The sequence below is a fragment of the Psammomys obesus genome, unplaced genomic scaffold (genome assembly GCF_907164565.1).
Source record: "Psammomys obesus unplaced genomic scaffold, mPsaObe1.curated_primary_1811, whole genome shotgun sequence".
In the NCBI taxonomy this organism is placed as follows: Eukaryota; Metazoa; Chordata; class Mammalia; order Rodentia; family Muridae; genus Psammomys; species Psammomys obesus.
The window spans coordinates 8,170,112-8,189,251 of record NW_026596152.1 but is presented as its reverse complement, the minus strand read 5'-3'; the positions used below and the strand labels follow the sequence as shown (position 1 = coordinate 8,189,251).

At 47.2% G+C, this 19,140-nt stretch overlaps 1 protein-coding gene across 1 annotated transcript in view; it reads left to right on the top strand.

The window, feature by feature from the left end:
* Positions 1-2,895: 2,895 nt before the first annotated feature.
* The window catches only part of Specc1 (sperm antigen with calponin homology and coiled-coil domains 1), a 251,057-nt gene continuing 234,812 nt past the window's right edge, over positions 2,896-19,140 (top strand). The window contains exon 1 of the mRNA XM_055594127.1: positions 2,896-2,961. The gene's annotated coding sequence lies outside the window, so the exon portion shown is untranslated. The remainder of the gene's footprint in view (positions 2,962-19,140) is intronic.

Here is a 19,140-nt window from a genome sequence, read left to right as displayed (position 1 = left end):
ATCTGAGCAGAGGTTCTAGGTTACATTCATACATGGTCCTTGGTTGCATGTCAGTCTCAGAAAAGACCCTGGGCCCAGATATATTTGGTCCTTGTGGAGCTCCTATTCTTTCCTCATCAGACTAACTCCCCTTCTTTCTTATGATTCCCTGTACTCTGCCAAAGGTTTGGTCATGAGTCTTTGCTTTGAAAACACTGCTAGTTAGAGTCTTTCAAATGCGCTCAGTAGACTCCTGTCAATGTTCAATGCGCATCCCATCTGTCTTTCAAAATGAGGATTGATACTCTTACCCCATGTCCGCTCTCTTGATTATCTTTTTTACGTGTATAGATTTCATTATGTTTATCATATCTTATAGGTCTATATAAGTGAGTATATACCGTGTTTGTCTTTCTCCTTCTGGGATATTTCACTTAGGATGATCTTTTCTAGATCCCACCATTTGCCTGCAAATTCCATGATTTCCTTCTTTTTGATTGCTGAGTAGTATTCCATTGTGTAAAAATACCACAATTTCTGTACCCATTCCTCCGTTGATGGACATCTGGGTTGTTTCCAGGTTCTGGCTATTACAAATAAAGCTGCTATAAACATGGTTGAGCAAATATCCCTTTTGTGTACTTGAGCAAACTTTGGGTATATACCTAGCACTTCTCAAGGGCCTCCAGGTGTTTAAGGTCAAGGTTGACCTGGTGTCTTGTGAAAGTTTATTTCCTGGTTAATTGACAGCAATTTCTTACTATGTCCTCAATGGGGAAGTGGGCAAGAGAACTCTTTTATGAGGGCATTAATCCAGTTCCTGAAGTCTGTGCCCCGTCACCCCCTAAAGGCTCCACCTGGAAACACTGAACATCATTGTTGGCGATTGTCTCGAAACATCTGAACGGGGACATAGTCATCCTGTCCAAGCATCCTCCATTCTCACTGCCTCACCTAGAAATACTCCATGCTACCAGGAACTCCTTTCTGGATTGCTCTCTCTCTCTCTCCCTTTCTCCCCCTCTCCCCCCTCTCTCAGACACACACGCACACACACACACTCCTTCTCTCTTCTTGTCTCTTCTAGAGTCAACTGCTTTGACTTCCTTCCCTCTGCAAAAGGCAACCTTCATCTCCCTTCTTTTGGCTTCCCTCATCTTATAGCACAGGGGCCACTGCCGTCCTGGCCAGGATTCCTTGCCTTTTCCTTTTTATACATGCACAATCTTCTGAGCAGTCAGGCAGCATTGACTTTTCCCGACTGCCCTTCAAGTGGCATCCTTTAAATAAATATTTTAACATACTGAAGTTTCCCCCATCATGAAAACAAAGCAAAACACCAGCAAAGGCGAACCCAAGACACAAACCCCTCCTTCCGCAGCGTTTCCACCTCTATTACCAGGGCCTCTCTTCCTCTCCCCCTCCCCTCCAAAAGAACTGGCTATGTTTCATTCTCACCACCTCAAACATGACTCATGATCCTGCCATGCTGCCCATGCATATTTAACAGTGTAGATGGCATTTATGTTAATAAATATAGAAAATGTTCTTCAGTGACTGGACGAAACATCCACTCCAATGGGAGGGAGAACCAGGCTGAGAGACGTAACAGTCCTGAATGTGGTCTTGACCTTGTTTGACTCCAGGGCTTCAGAGAAATCCTAGGGGTGTTGGTGGAGGAGGGCTAAAGCTAGGAGGAAGTCTGGGCCATGGCTTTCAGCCCTAGCACTGCAGAAACTGACGGTGCTGGTCAGAAACCCTCACTTTAAAAACAGTGTCCTGAGAGCTTGTTTGGAGGTTCTAGCAGGGAGTACAGCTACTTGTGTTGACGCCTTCTTCGAGATGAAGCTGCAGCCATTTTTGTATTTAGCATATTCGGCTTCCATTTCGTTTGTAAGGTGATATCAAGTTAAAAAAAAAAAAAAACAACTTTTAAACTTGCTACATACCTGACAGTGACGACAACAACCACCAGGGGCCCCAGTTAACCTATACTAACAAACCCTGCCAGAGTCAAGCTGACCTTGTATTTCACTATGAGTCAATAGTGTCATAACTCATACGATGCTGTCTGCACACTTGGCTACTCTCTGGTTGCACTCTTGTTATCTGTACACCTGGTCGCACTCAGAATGTACTTTGGAAGACCCTCACTTACCTCACCTAGAACCAAACAGCTTAAAGGTTAGCTGATAATACTTTGTCTAGTTAGCCAAAAACGTAATATTGCTTTGATATAGCTAGCCAAAATGCGTTACTACCCTCCCTGTGTCTTTTATTCAGTTTGGTCTGGATAAAGACTGCCCAGGTAGATGTCATAGTTAGGCTCCCGAGTCCTTACTGTGGCCCTGATGGATCGGCTTGGAAAAGGTGTTCAAATTAGCCATCAATACTTAGCTGAGACCGTGTCTGAGTGGTTTGTGTGGTACCTCTCGGGCTCTAACTCTTGAATACCCTTCACCTAAACTCTATGCACACAGTTTCGTTAGGAACGCACATGGAGCGGTGAAGGAGGAAGGCCAGGCAGGCAGCGGTGGCACGCACATTTAATCCCAGCGCTTGGGAGGCAGAGGCAAGCCCATCCCTGTGAACTGGTGGCCAGCTTGGTCTGCGGAGCGGGTTTCAGGACACCCAGGGCTACAACAGAGAAAATAAGAAGAACAGTGTTTCATAAGTGCCAAGAAGGACTCTCGCTCTCCCAGCGAGGTGTTCCATCATCGACTGCCCAGAAGTAGAGTTTGAACTGGTGAGCAGACAGACAGGCGATGCCGCGGGAAAGAAACGACTAGACGTGGACCGAGGCTCCTGGACTACATCTCCCAGGAAGCCCCGCGCTGGCGTGCGGGCGCCCCCTGGAGGTGGCCAGTGGGAGGGCGCCGGCGGGACCGCTGGGACCTTCCCTGGAGCCTCCGTGAGCGCGGAAAGCCGCGGCAGCTGCGGGCTGCAGCGGCGTGGGAGTCCGGTGCGAGTGAACCACGGCGGGTGAGTCGGGGTGCGGGCCGCTCGGTCCTCTGTTTCTCAGCTGCCTTGTCTCAGGTCTGGGGCACCAGACGCGGGTGCAGGAGTCCCGGCTCGGGGACGCGGGGTGCCCCTCTGGGAAGACTGCTGCGGTCCCGGGTACCCGGGCGGCGGGCAGCGCAGGGACCGCGCTGCAGGTGTGGACGGCAGGTGGCCGGCTCTCCCCTCGAGCCCCGGGTTTGGCGCAGCAGCCGGGCACGGGGGCTGGGTGGCTCGGCCGGCTGTGGCCCTGGGGAGGTCCAGCCCCCGGGCCAGGTGCGCGCGCGCCGGCGGGACTCGGGGGTCCCCGGGCGGGTGTGCGACCACACAGCCGCTGAGACCCGGTCTTGCCCAGGCGGTCGGCCAAGGGCTGGGGCTGCGGGGCTGCAGGACGCCTAGGAGTGCGGGGAACTGTGCGGATGCTGGTGCGTGTGCCCGCGGTGCGCAGCCCAGCGTGAGCGCAACAGTGCCGCTCTCGCTTTCCTTCATGCCCTTGGAACAAAATTAGTTTCCTGTGCTTGTTTTCCTTTTTTCAACAAGTTTGACACTGAATAGCTTGGTTTGGTTTTTGTGGGAGCTGCATATGCCGGCACGCAAGTTTATATAATAAGCAGTATTACGCTTTGGGGGGAAAAAATCCCATGAAGGTGCTCTTTCTTGCCCTCTATCGGATGAATTATGTCGGACTGGTTGACACGGGTGTCCATTAGTGACTGCGGTGGCTGGAGGCGAGAGATAAAGTGGTTTTTTTTGAGTGAAGTCACGACCGAACCCCTTTGATCAGTTTTTGGCTTCCTAAGATTTGGTTATCTGGTTTCAAACACTGTTATTTGGACGCTTGGGGCGGAGACGGAGGGTGGGGACGGGGGATCATCAAAGCTAATACTCCAAGGAAAACGGCTTTGCATGATTAACTCAAAGCCGTCAAGTTTTGTTTTTTGATTGTTTTGAGAGAGGGTCGTGCTAACTGTCTCTGGCTGGCCGGAGCCGCCACACGCGCGGTTATTTTGTTTTCTCTAAGTGTGCTCTGTTCATACCTGTTCCCTCGGAGTTTGAAAGTCGGGGAGAGCTGCGTCCCCAGCCCTCACGCTTTTCACGGCGTGCATTGATAGGACCCTGTAGGTTCCCTTCTTTAAAATCTCTGACACATTGTTATTTGGCTGGATTTTCTCGCTAGAATCCTATAATACTTGATGAAATTTTGGAGCTATGTACGGTGGCTCATGCCTGTAATGTAACCCCAGCACTCCAGGCTGAGGAGAGGGCATGAGTTGGAGGCCAGCCTGTGGCTACAGGGCAAGATCCTGCCTCAAAAAAACGACAATAACAACAAAACGGCAACCGAAGACAAACAAGCAGAAAAACCCAGGCCTCCCCGACAACAGCATCAAAACAGTACCTAAAATGCACGTTTGGTTTGTTTGGTAGAGCCAAACACTAGCATTTTCTTTCGAGCTGCTGTGAAGTTTTCCTTCTCCCTGTAATTAGGCCTGTGCTGTTTATACTGATCCGTTCCGTGATGTCTGGCAGAAACTGCCTGCAGACTGCCGTGGCTGCTGCTGGCGTGTTCTAGGAAGCTGACCCAGCATCCAAATACCTGATGCTTGGGCCCATGACCACTGACTGTTCGCAGCTGGCTTTCATAATTTTCTTACGGGTGTATATGCACTTTGATCATGCCCTACCCTTTTCTCTTTTTTTTTCATTCACCAGCCAAAAACGTATGATCTTTAATTTTCACGAAACAAGAAAATAGGTTTAAAACTTTATATGATGCTCATAGTCTAAGCCTTTCACAGAGATTAGGATAACACAAACTTATCATATGAGATAAATAACATACAGAATGGAGAAAAAATGAATAAATTAAATTCAACTCAGTTATTATCCATCTCCCCAACTCATACCCAAACTTAAATGAAAGAAAATCTCAACCAATAAAAAAATTATTCATTTTAATAATTAGGTTTCACTAGTAGCATTTTTCTCATTATCACTGATTAAGGACTGGTAGGAACACAAAGTTGCAGATTTGTCCCAAAATGGTGCTTCCTCCTTAAATAGCCCTGATTATACTAATGTCATTTCAGTCCATATGTTATTACCCTTTTCTTTTTTTTAATTAACTTTTAATTACATAATTAATAAACTGTAATGTTTATTCACTTTGTATCCCAGATGTAGCCCCTCCTTCATTCCCTCCCAACCTCATCCTCCCTCCCTCTTCTCCTCTCATGCCCCTCCTCCAGTCCACTGATAGGGGAGGTCGTCCTCCCCTTCCCTCTGACTCTAGCCCATCAGGTCTCATCAAGACTGACTGCATTGTCCTTCTCTGTGGCCTGGTAAGGGTAAGGCTTCTTTTCTCTTTTTTTATTGGTCAGGCTTAGTTATGATTGCTTCTTTTCTGAATCCTTTCAGAGAATTGGATTTTGGACTTACTTAAGATCAACGCGACTGATCTGTACCTTCCTGTGTTACTAGTTTCTGTTACTAAACTTCATGATTCTTTCTGCTTATTAGAATTTATTGTGTTCACTCTCTGGTATATTTTTAATTGAAAGTGTGAACTCTTTATTAATCATTTGGCCGTTGTGCTATGCAGGTCCAAGATGTCCAGTTTTGTCATGTGACCTGAGTTGTATTTTTACCTTAACCCTTGGGATAGGTATTGCTGCTACTGGCGTGGTCTTCTGAGTTGGTGTTCATCACAGTGACAAGGCTGATGTTATCTACCTGTCTGTCATCTTCCACAGTCTCCATCCTTCTCCGTCACCGACCATCTCCTTGGGACCATTTTCCTTCTCCTTCAAGGACACTTTTTAAAATCTCATTCAGTCATGATAAGCTGTGTTGACAATATCTGAGAATACCTTTATTTTCTCTGCATTCTTGGATTTGGATTTTCCCATGTTTCTTTCTTAAACTAATTTTGGAGGGGTGAGTGTGTTGCCATTTTTTGTAGATGGGAGATTTGAGGATTTCTAGTCTGCCAGATTGCTAAAAGGAAAGTAGAGATAAACAGATACCATTTTGTAGTGTAATGAACTGGGAGTTTGGTGAGTAGCCATGGCTGTCCTGGACTTGCCTTGTAGACCAGGCTGCCTGGAACTCACAGAAATTCACCTGCCTCTGCCCCCCAGTCCTGGGATTAAAGGCGTGTGCCACCGCACCTGGGTTATATTGGGTACTGTTTTCAGACACCTGCTTTGCCAGCGTTTATTAACGCTGTTGCCCAACCAATCTCTAGCACGCAGCCATCTTGAAAACCGAAACAGGAAGCACATCAGCCCTCCCTGAGCCGACACAGCTGTTCCTCTGTGTGTCTGTGACTGGATTTTAGGTGCTCTGTGTGGTATTTCACGTGATACCTGGTTCTTAGGGATTATTTTATGTAGCATGATTTCCTAAAGATGCCGTGTTGAACCATGTGTCTGTCACAGAGTTCTTCCTTTTTAAGTCTCAATCATTTGTCATTCTGTGTATGCCATACTGTGCTTCTCTATTGTTCTATTCTCTTGTGAGTAGACGCGTGCTGCGTTCACGTTAGCACTGTAAATGACCACGGGTGCATACATATGACCTGACCTTCAATGACCTGTTTTCAATTCTTTTGAAAAATGAATATACATAGAAGCTGGAATTACTTTTTTTTTTTAAAGTTTTTGATAAAGTTTGTTCCTTTTACATTCCCATTAGCCACATAGTCCTCCCTCTCTCTTGATACAGCCGTCTTGACAGATAAATACTTTTGTCTCTATATAGACAGCTTTTGTCTTACATTTTATTTATTTCTTGTGTGTGTGTGTTTACTTTACGATTCATAACAGTAGCAAAATAACAGGTATGAAGTAGCAACGAAATAATTTTATGGTTTTCGGTCACCACAGCATGAAGATCTGTAAACAGTGGCAGCATTTGGAAGGTTGAGAACTGCTGGTGTGTGTGTGTGTGTGTGTGTGTGTGTGTGTGTGTGTGCATGCGTGTGTGCGTGTGTGCGCGCGCGCGCTCGGGCATACATGTGGCAATCAGCAGGCCACAGTCATGGTCAGTTACCTGCTTCTGTTATGTAGGTCCTGGAGATGTACCTCAGGGCAGCAGGGGCAGCAGGCTGTGGTAGGTGCCTTTCTGCACTGGGGCTTCTCACTGGCCTCTACTTTAATCCACCAATAGCTATTTTGACTTATGGATAAGTTGGGGCTTACGGTCTTTCATTTTTCCGTCGCTTATTCTTATTTATTGCCAGTCTCCAGCCCTTGTTCTCCCTGCCTGCTTTTTACTTGATTGAGGTTTTTGTTATTTGATTCATTTTGAGACTGAGTCTCACTATGTCAAGGAACTCACTGAGATCCGTAAGAACTGGGAATTAAAGTGCACACACCACTACGCCTGGCTGGTTTGAGTTTTAATTCCATCTTTATCTGACTCCAGACTTGAAAGCTAAATATATTTTTCACCTCTGTATATGGTTAGGCACCCATATATTTTGTGGCAACTGCTCGCTGAGATGCAAGCAGAGATGCATGCAAATTCTAAGTATGTAGTTCAGTGAATTTTAATAACCAGGACCAGCCCTCAAAATCAGAAGCAACTTAGCCTGTGCTCTAGAACCTTCTTCATTCCATCAGCATTTTGGGGTAAAGGAGGCATAGCTTTCTTCTGCACCTCAGCAGCCCGAGGAGCTCTAGAGTTTCAGGGCCCTACCTCAGGTCGAAATCAGCATTCGTGGCTCTGATACTGAAAAATAATTTCAGGATCAGCCCTGGGTAGTTTGTTAAAGATATTTTAACATAGGCTTAGGCATGAGAAATAAAGTCAGTCACACCCAGGTGTGGGTGGGGCTTCAGGGAGGAGAGAGCCCAGATCACTGTTTTTCCAAGTCATCCTGGGATTATGGTGGGTTTGAAGTTACTGTGCTGTCACCACATGGTTCCTGAGGGACACCTGACAGGATTGCAGTTTGATAAGGTTAAAATCTTGCCCGTAGGGGTGCAGGAAGGCAGCATGTCTTCGCACAAACAAGGCACAGTCCTGTTTGAGAGCCCGGCCTAGCGTCCTGTACATTCAGGCCTCAGCCTTTGGCAGCATTTACCACAGCATTGTTGTCTGTGCTGGGATTCTTGCTTTCCACTGTTGACAGGCTTTCATCGGCCTCCAGGATGACAGGCTCCTTCCTCCTCTCACGGCCCGCTCAGTGCAGCCTATCCAGAAGGATAGCCGATGTTTTGATTGCCAATGCAGTGATTGAGTTTTGCCAGCATTTCTGCTCTTCCTTAGCAGAAACAGATAGTCTGTGCCCTTCCCCACCTGGCTGCTTCCCACCAGCAATACGTCGGTGCGATTTCTCCGTGTTCTTTAGAAAGGATGAGGTAGGTTTGTTTTTACTCTGTTGCTCTATTGGCTTTCCCTAGAGAGACATTTATTCACCCTAGCTAGGGCACCAATGATGGACCAAAGCATGATTCCACCTGAGTCCACCTTGAGGCATCAATGAGTTTATTGGGGTAACTTACAGTGAGGGGTTCCTTTCAGGAGTGTAGGTGACCCCAAAGCAGCTGGACCACTCTAAGCTCCACCCTGTTATGGATGATGGCCTCATGGATGCTGCTTAATGGATCCCTGCTTTCAGTGCTCTTCCGCTTCAAAATCACTGCAGTTGGAGGAGGGCGGGAAGGAGTAACAGGTGGACTCCCCAGTGAGGACCCATGACCCTCCCTTCCTCCATCTAAACAGAGTGCTGGCATCTCCATTACTGTTACCATAGACCTGGCTATCCCTGCACTATTTTGCTCAGGTGTTGCCATGGCTACCAAGCCATGTTATTTTCTGTTCCAATATGGCAAGCAGGTGAGCACACTGTGCGCAGAGGAAAAAGGCCTGCTACATATGTGTACCCTCCCATGATTGACTTGGGTTGCTTATGGGTTCGGACCTTTCCAGGTAGCACTGCGGTGAACATTCCAGCACCTGCCTTCGGTTGGATGAGTACATGCATTTCTGCATGAAATGGATGAATCTGGGCGTAGGGTTTTACGGGCAGCGGTGGGCCAGACGCTCACGCTTTTTTGATAGCCCTGGCTGAGCCAACCGGGTTCTTCATTTCCATTCTTTAAACAACAACAACAGATATTTGTGACAGTTTATCTACCTGTGTGGCTGTGTGTGGGGGGGTCAGAGGACAACTTGTGGGGGTCAGTTCTCTCCTACCATTGTTGTCCTTGGGATCAGACTCAGGCGGTCAGGCCTAGTGGCAAGTGCCTTTACCCATTAAGCCATATTATTGCCAGCCCTCATTAAAGACGACAACAACAAACTATTTGTGTTTTACTTTCTGTCTATGGGTGTTTTGGATGCATGTATGTCTAGGGACCACATGCACTTGGTGCCCATGGAAGCCAGAAGCAGGCGTTGGCTCCCAGGGGACTGGAGTTACAGATGGTTGCGAGTCACCTCCTGGGGTCTGGGAGTGTACCTTAGTCCCCCGGAAGAGCAGTCAGTGCTCTGAACTGTTGAGCCATCTCTCCAGCCCTTGTGCCGGAAGATGGAAGATCAAGCAGACCATGTCAGTATATACTGAGCTGAGCTGAAGCTTCAGAAACAGTAGGAGTCCTCTGCCTTTTTGGCCCTTGACACCCTCACCGAAGGGTCAGGTGATGGTGAGGTTGAGGTAGGGGGGTTGTTTGAGCCCAGGAATTCAAGGCCAGTATGAGCCACATATATTTTCCTGTCCCCCAAATTCAAAACAGCAGCGACAAAAATACAAAACAACAGAACTCCCCAAACACATGTAGATATGCAACCAGACAAATCAGAAACAGAGCAGAAAACCAACAGTATGTGCTGGGATGTAGCTCAGTTTAAAGGACTGTCTGGCAAGTGGGAAGCCTTGGGTTCCACCCCTAGTGTGGGAGATAAACAACCCCAAAGAAATCGTGGTCACTCTGAGTGTTTGTTCTCTCGTTTTTGAGACTTTTTTCCTCCATCTGATGAGAAGCCCTAAGTTTATTAGTGATATAAACAGTTTAGCTCTTAAATCCTGCTGAGACCCTCTTTGAAACACTTTATCAAAGGGTCCTTGCTTTCAGATGGTTATATTGTTAACAGTAGTGTTTAAACCTCATTACTGTTGCTTTTCAGAGTTCCTTTGCTTTTCAAACATTTGCCTGTGACTTGACCTGTTCTATCACAACATGCACGCACACACACACACATACACGCACACACGAGTTTTCATCAGCCTCTTCCTCTTCATTCTGCTCATCTTCTTGTATGTTTGAAATAGCCTTTCCTTGAACTTTGGATTTCTCAGTAGCTGCTGACTGTGTTTGCTGAGATAAATTATCTTGGCTTCCCCTAACGGTATACACATATCTAAAGCAGGGCTCATGTGATCATCTGGATTTGTGGTGACAAAGAATATACTCTTAGATTTCCGGACGGGGACTCTGGTAACTCCTGTGAGCTGTGAAAGACCCAGTCTGGGCATTGCCTTCCTTGCCTTCCTTTCACGCTGATGCCGTTTCTGTCGTGGATTTTGGCTGCTGCCGGCCGGACTTGCGTGGAATCTTGTTCTTCACGCCTTGGTACCTATCGTCACTGTCAGATTCTGTTACGAAGTGGAGAACACAGACCCAAGGTGTCTGTGTTGAGCAAGAGCTTGCAAGAATTTCAAGCACAGACCCAGGTTGTCTCGGGGAGGAATTCAAGCAAGAGCGTCTCCGCTTTGAACTTGCTGAGTTTTGCTTCCTTTTGCCTGTCTTGTTTGCTGGAGTGTCTTCTCGGTATTGCTCTGTTGTTGTTCGATGCTGTGGCGTGAGCTCGTGCTTGCGGTGTACGGTGGGCTGCGGTGACTCAGGCTACGGGGGAAGGTTCCAACACTCCTAGCCACCCCAGCTGCTGTTTCCTCGTGACTGGGTGGTTGGGTTCTGTCCTTGCCTCTTTTTCTGCATATTTGGAGCCAGGGCGGTGCGAGTGTTTTCCACTGCCTGACAGCCTCCTCCCGAGCTCACTGTGTGGTTTGGTGGTTTGCCTAGCTTGTCTGCTTCTGAGTACTCCTGACATTGCTGGAATACCTGAGGCATTTAAGTTGGCCCCTGGCGCTGTTTCCTGTCTTCTAGGATTATTATTGATTGTTTTTAAAAAAATAATACTTGTTATTCCAGGTGATGTGAAGCCACTTGAAAGGCAGAAATATATGCTTAGTCCATCGTCTTGGTCCAGTCTTTCATCTTGAGTTTATTTCTCCTGGGAGCCAAGGCCGCCCGGAGAGTTGGTGATTCACTCACCACGGCTCACAGGACTCAGCATGGCCATACTCGAGCTCAGTAAGAGAAACATTAAAAGGGGAGCCATGTCTGAGGGAGACCAGGGCCCATTTTCCAAGAGTCTTCACCCCACGGGTCATGTACGATGTGCTTAACTCCCCAGTGGGGGCTGTGAAATGATGTCCACCCCGGAAGCTCACTACACACTCAGTTTTAAGGGAGGGTTTTTCTGGGGATGGGTCATGTAGGCTCCTGTCCCTCACATAACGCACTCCACCCCAGAGGAAAGCTGTATATCCAGTACAGACTAGTGGTTCCAGAACCTTGCCACTGCCATGGTGCAATGTACCTTTAATCACTGGGAAGCAGAGGCAGCTGGCTCTCTGAGTTTGAGGCCAACCTGGGCTGCAGAGTAAGTTCCAGGACAGTCAAAGGCTACACAGAGAGACCTTGTGTTGAAAAACCAAAAAGCCCCTGAAACAAAAACACTTTTACTAGATAGGATGGTGAGAACTCAGTCCCACGTGCCATCCAAGAGTCAACTGTGCCTTTTATTTCTTAATTTGCATACAGTGTAACAAATTTCCTTATGTTATTTTATATATAAGTTTGGTCAAAGCTCCCTCCACCCTGCGCCCCTGTCCTAGGTTAAACTCTGCTGTCTCCTTATCTCCCTTTGACTTTGATGCCATATTTTTCCTCTAACTCTTGTAACCTCTTCTTTCCCCCCTTCTTCTGGACTCCTTAATAATTTCCTGGTGTCCACCACCCTCCACTCATTCCCAGTATCTATAGAAACATGGAGAGCTAGGACTCATATGTGAAAGAGAATACATATGAACACATATATGTCTTTCTGTGCCTGAGTTCCCTCCCATAGTATATTCTCTAGTCCCATCCATTTACCTGCGTGTTTTAAAGTTTCATTTTCCTTTGCAGCTGAATAAAAGTGCCCTGCGAACCACGTTTTCATTACCCAGTTGTCAGCTGGTGGACACCTAGGCTGACTCCATTTCCCAGCTGTTGTGAATGGAGCAGCAAAGACGTGCAAGTATCTCTGTGGTGAGAGCCCTGGGGGTGTATACCCAGGAGCATAGCTGGGTTGTACGGTAGGTTCTATTTGTAGTTTTAAAAACACCTTATTGTATGTGCATGTGGGTTTTGCCTGCGTGTATTTCTGTGCACCGTGCTCGTGGCTGGTGCTTGCATAGGCCAGAAGGGAGTTTTGGATCGCCTGGAACTGGAATTGCAGATGCATGCGTTGAATTGAACCCTGGTCCTTTGGGAGAGTAACCAGTGTTCTTAACCACTGAGCCTAAAAACTCCAGCCCCTGGTTTTTGTTTGTTGGTTTGGTTTGGTTTGTGGTAACTCTCCACACTGATTTGCATAGTGGATGCACCAGCTTGCATTCCTACTAACAGAAGAAGAAAGGAAGGACTCCCATCTTCCTACAGCCTCAGCATCTTTTGCTGTCATTTCTTTTCTATGTTGATTTTTCTGCAAAAATTCTCTCCTATTTTCTTCAAAGAAACACAGACACAGGACACTTGGGAATGGCTTCTGGCACACTCGCTTCGGCAGCAGTATACTAAAAATTGGAAATGACTTCTGGCAGATGATCAAGTGTTTTTCATCCCAAGAAGAGAAAATAATTTGTGACTATTTAGGTATAAACACTAATACTTACAAATATTAGGGCCTGTGTTGCAGGTATAGCTCTGTGGTAGAATACTGTGTGAGGTCCTATGTTTGATTCCCAGCACCAAAAACAAAACAAAACAAACAACAAGACACAAACTATAATTAAAGAACGATTTCTTGACTTGGAAAAAAATTCCCTAGTATGTGTGCAGAGCGGGGCGGAGCCAGGGTTTAAAATGATCTCCCCCTTTCTTCTCTACTGTCTCTTCAGGACCATCACCCAGCATAGCAGTCTGAAGCTTTGGTCACCTCTTTTCCATAGTTTGATTGCCCCCAACCCCATCATGGTCTCTACCTGTCCACACTCTGGCCCTGTCTCTGGTCACGTGATGTCTCCTCTTCCCTTCTGCGGTGTATTAGACCTCTAATGTCTGAGTTTGATTGCTCTCCACGCTGGGGATCCTTGAGGACTGGGCAGCAGGTCATACCCATTTGAGGGCTGGGCTGAGCAACTGAGGCTTTCCCTGTGGCCTGGGATGTATAGAGAGGGAACATCCAGAACCGGCAGCATGCTTGGCAGAGCTGGTACTGGCCTGGGTCAGGGCCTTGGGGGAGCCGTGACTTCAGATCCGGAGAACCCAGCTTTTCCCACCACATGGAGCTTGGTTATCAGTGCCAAGGCTGCTTTATCTTCAGTGCGCAGTGTTGTTGGGATGCTCTGTGCAACGTTGTTTGATCGGCTTTCACTGACTTGGTCCATTGATGATAAGTCTCTGCTGACCTTGTCCCACGTAAGATGTTGCATTTTTTTTGCCCCTGTGCCCAAGATCTCACACCTTAACACACTTGCTTGGCATAAGACATGGTTTGTGTAAGACCTCCGGGTCCCAAACTTACCTGTCTCCTTATCTTCCGATCCCCTGGTTCTCACAGGACCCTGTGACTGCTGGTCCAGGTCACATAGCTGGTGACACGCCCTGTGTCTTTTTGGCTAACAGTTGGTGCTTACTGATGCCAACTGATAGACGAGCTAAAAGGAAGCAGGAAGCAGTGCCTTCCGTCCTGTCCCTCGTTCACCATACGAGGTGAGCACCATATTTTGTGCTCAGGATGGTGATTTAAAGCTCAGAGCTGACACTGTCTGCGCAGGTTGTCTGGGTTCTGTCTGCAGCAGGTGGTATAATTAAATGTTTGTGTTTGAAAGGCTCTTTGAGGTCATATAACTTAAGTATGGGCTTAGCGTGTCAAATCACAATTTTTAAAAATCAGCATATATTAATTGTGCAAAATAGTGGTTTTTCTCCTCCTTCCCTCCCACCATTTCTCTTTTGAGGCAGGGGCTTGATATGTTACCCTTGCTAGCCTGGAACTTTCTGTAGAGACCAGGCTGGCTTATGAACTCAGAGATCCAGCTTGCTTCTGCCTCTGGGATTAAAGTGCTGGTACTAAAGGTATGCACCACCAAACCCACCCGTGGCCTTGAAGTTACAGTGCTCCTCTTACCTCTGCTGAGTGTTAGGGTTCTAGGCATAGGACACTACAAGGGCTAAAGTCATTTTTAAGAAAGAATTTTTAAATTACATTTATTTATTTGTGGTGTGTGTATGTATCTGTGCCATGGCATGTGAGTCTGTACAGCTTGTGGGAGTTGGTCTGTTATTGGACCATGTGGCTTCCAGAGGTTGAACTCAGGTTTCAGACTTGCTGGCAAATTTCTCTACCTGCTGGGCAGTGTTGTTGGTCCAACAGTTCTCACTGAGACATTTACACACACACACACACACACACACACACACACACACACACACACACACAAAACATGGTTTGTGTTGATCGTATTTTCCTATTACTTTCTCTTATCTCTTCTTCCCTCTAGTCCCCTTCTACTTTCCAACAGTCTCTCTTCTGCTTAGATCCCCCATCCTGACAACTCAGTTTAAGAGCAAACATGCAACACGTTTTGTCCTGCATTTGACTTATTTTTACTTAATACGCTGATATCTGTGGTAGTTTGAATGTAATTGGCCTCCACAGGCCCATAGGGAGTGACGCTATTAGGAGGTGTGACCTTGATGAAGTAGGTGTGGCCTTGCTAGAGGAAGTGTGTCACTGTGTGTGTGTGTGTGTGAGGGGGCTTTGAGGTCTCTTGTGCTCAAGTACATTTGATGGATGGCCACCTGGGCTGCATCTATGATTCGGCTCTTGTGAACAGTGTCCCTGTCAGTATTAGGGTGCGGATGTCTATGCTGAATGTTGATCTTGATTCGGAATGGGTATGGATGGGTCATATCCTAGTTGCTGAACCTGCACACTGACCTCCAAAGCATTCACTCTGACTTACATTCTTATGGTGTCCTGTAGGGCCCCTCTCACCTCACGTCTTTGCTGACACTCATCAGGTTTTGATCCTCTGACGATAGTCATTCTGGTTGGCATGGGATGCAATCTCACTGCAGTTGTTATTTGCATCTCTCTTAGGGCTAAAGTTGATAAACTCAGCCATGCCAGGTGGCCCGGCAGGTAAAGGCGCTTGCTGAACAACCCTTTTGGCCACGTTTGATCCCTCAGAGCCTGCAAAACGGAAGAAACCCAACTCCACAAACACGTGCCCTGTGCTCACGGGTGTTCTCATCTCACACACGCAGCCTCTCATGCTAGTGATGAGTGAAATAGAAAGAAACATTTTGGAAGCTGCTGAACATTTCCCCCGCGTTTACTGCTTCATGCGCTTGCTTACTCTCTCGAGTTCGAACCTGTCTTCTTCATTTACTTACCCACTTCCATGTGGCTGTTCATCCTTCTGGATTTACACTTTTGAGTTCTTTATGCCTGACGTGCAGGATACACAATTGTGCTGGGAAACTGTATAGCCTTGCCTGGAAGTCTAAAACAAAAGGGCCCTTTCTCTCACTCTGTACAAGAGTCAGCTCAGAATGGATCAAAAGTCCTAAAGTAACCCCAAACAAGGACTGTGCATGGAGAGGACCAAAAAATCCCTGCTCAGATGTAGCCCAGAGACTCAGTCTCCAAGAGGGGTCCCTAGTAAGGGGAACAGGGCTATCTCTGGCATGAACTCAGTGGCTGGCTCTCTGATCACCTCCCCCTGGTGGGTGCAGCCTTACCAGGCCACAGAGGAAGACAATGCAGCCAGTCCTGATGAGATCTGAGAGGCTAGGGTCAGAGGAAAGGAGAAGAGGACCTCCCCTATCAGTAGACTAGGTGAGGGGTAATGGGGGGAGAAGAGGGAGGGAGATTGGGGTTGGGAGGAGATGAGGGAGGGGGCCATAGCCTGGATACAAAGTGAATAAATTATAATAAACAAACAAACAAACAAACAAACAAACAAACAAACAAACAAATGAAGTCCTAAAGTAAGACCTGAAACTTCTTTTTTAATTTGTGTTGGGATGTAATACCATCCAGGCCTCCCATGACTTTCTGAACAGGACTCTTAACAGCCTAGAGATTTACAAATGGACTTGCATCGAATTAAAAAGTTTAGCTGGGCTTTCTGGTGCATGCTTTTAATCAGTGGGAGGCAAAGGCAAGCAGATCTCTGTGAGTTCAAGGCCAGGCTGTTCTACGTAGCAAGTGCTTAGACAGCCAGGGCTACATAGAGAGATTCTGTCGAAAAAAGGGAGAATCCCCTCCCCCACTCCAACCCAAAAGTTTCTGCATAGCAAAAGAGTTAACAGAGTGAAGAGTCAGCCTACAGTATAGGAGGAAATCTTTGCCCTCTGACCTTTGATGGGATTAATATCAACTTGACTTCCTGTCTCACTGTTCAGTTGCAGTCTCTGTCCCCAGGGATTTCAGACTGCAGACGTGGCAAACAGAATGAATCGTACTCTCCATGGGAAAGCTGAATGAGTCATAGTCTTGGTCTTAGCAGTTTTCCGTTTTCCCTCTCTCTCTCTCTCTCTCTCTCTCTCTTTTTTTTCTGGGCCTTTCATTCATTGATTCATATGCTTATTCGTTTCATTTTTTCCATCTGTCTCTTCCTTATTCCCATCCAGCCGACATTCTAATGGGTTTCATGTATACATTTTTGTTGCATATACACTTTAAAAGGTACTATTTTATGTGCATGTATTTTTATTGTTGTTATTGTTGTTTTGTTTTTTGAGGCAGGGTTTCTCTGTGTAGCCTTAGCTGTCCTGGAATTCACTCTGTAGACCAGGCTGGCCTCAAACTCCCAGAGATCCATCTGCCTCTGCCTCCCAAGTGCTGGGGCCAAAGGCGTGCGCCACTACTGCCTGGCTGTGTGTGTGTGTGTGTGTGTGTGTGTGTGTATGTGTGGGAGCGTGTGTGTGTGTGTGTGTGTGTGTGTGTTATAAAAAACACACAAATGCTCACACTATGTAGCTCATAGCTCAAGTTGGTTGAAACTCAGTATGTAACCCCAGGCTTGCCTTGACTTTGAAATCCTCCTGTCTCAGCATTTCAAGGCCCAGGATTACAAGCATGCTCTACCACCCTTTAATTACATAAATTTCATCTTAAACTCCTTCCCCGGTGTGATGTTGGAGACCTTATCCCACTTCTTCTGGCCTTGTCCACCGTGTCCGCTCACACCATCCTCCTGGGGATTTGTGGGAGAATCGCTGTGGAATTTAGACACAAGAGCAGCGTTGCCTTGTCATGACATACACCTGCAGTTTACCCCTCTGTGTCCATAGGTTGACCTCAAAGGTTCAACCAACTGTGGGAGAAAAACAAAAATTAACCACCCCCCAAAACACAAAAACCAAAACCTTAAGACATCCTACCTGAGCTGGTCTCAGTGGCGCACACATGTACTCTCAGCACTTAGGGAGGCAGAGTCAGGCGGATCTCTGGGAGTTCGAGGCCAGCCTGGTCTACAGAGTGAGTACAGGACAGCCAGGCTACACAGAGAAACCCTGTCTCAGGGGAAGGCGAGGAAGACATTCTATCTGTACTAAGAATGTACAGCTGTTTCTACTTGTCTTTATTCCTTAAACACAACACTGTTTCTACAGCGTTGCATTGTACCAGGGACAATCAGTAATCTGACACCATTTTACACGAGGATTTGAGCATCTGTGAATTTGGCGTGTGTGCGGTGGGGCAGTCGGGGTGGGGTGTCCCCCGTGGGTACTGAGGGACAACTGTGTGAATGCAGCCGGTTGCCACATTCTTCTCCAGATGGCCTGCACCATGCTACCTGCCCGGGAGAACACACTAGGATTTTTTTTTTTCTCCTCTTTTGTTGCTGAGGTCAGGGCTATATTTAGTTTGAGAAACACTTACCTGAGCTGCTTTCCATGTTGGCGTATTTGCATATATGGGAGCTTTCTTGATGACAGGAGCTAAGTCTTGAAGTTCATGTATGTTTCATGTGTAACTTGTATTCATCACCCACAGGTGGTTTTCTATATTCTCCCCCCCCACCCCCGGTTTGGTTTTTTGAGACAGGGTTTCTCTGTGTAGCCTTGGCTGTTCTGGACTCGCTTTGTAGACCAGGCTGTCCTCGAACTCCCAGAGACCCACCTGCCTCTGCCTTCCCGAGTGCTGGGAGTACAGGTGTGTGCCACTGCACCTGGCAGTGCAGTTTTCTATGTTCTTAGTGTGTCTGTGTTTTGACTGTGATGTGCCACATAAGGTCAGGCTTGGGATTTTCCATGAATGGTATCATGTCAGTACTCAAGAGAGAGAGAGAGGGAGGGAGAGGGAGAGGGAGAGAAAGAAAGTTTGGATTTTGTACTAGGGATGCCTAAACCCTGTAATACTCTGCTAATAAATATACAGTAAATACCCACCATGTGGCAGGTGCTGAGATTAACACAGAGGATAAGACACAAAGACTCTTAAGCTTAATGTCTGGGTCAGGAGACAGATGAGAGAGCAGTTAGTTACAAAGAGGATGAGAAGCCAGGCCAGCGTGAGCACAAGGCCAGGAAGGTAGGAGCTGGGAGCAGGCCATGCCGGAAGCTTCCCGGAAGCTGCTCTGTGGGACGGCGTCGGCATACGTCACTTGCAGGGTCCAGTGTGGCTGGGTCCATCCTTCTCGGCCCTTCTCCAGCCTCGCAATTAGTCACCGTGTTAAATTCCCTCTCCTGAACCGCTTCTTCTGAACAGGGTTCAAGAGGACAGCATTGGATGCTGCCTGATGTAGACAAAAACCTTCCCTGTGTGTTCACCGTTCGTGTGGAGCACAGACACTGAAGGGACTATAACCTGTGTCCATGCAGTGCTTCAGAGCTCAGAGTTCCTCAGGGTTTGTGGTCTTGGGGGGGGGGG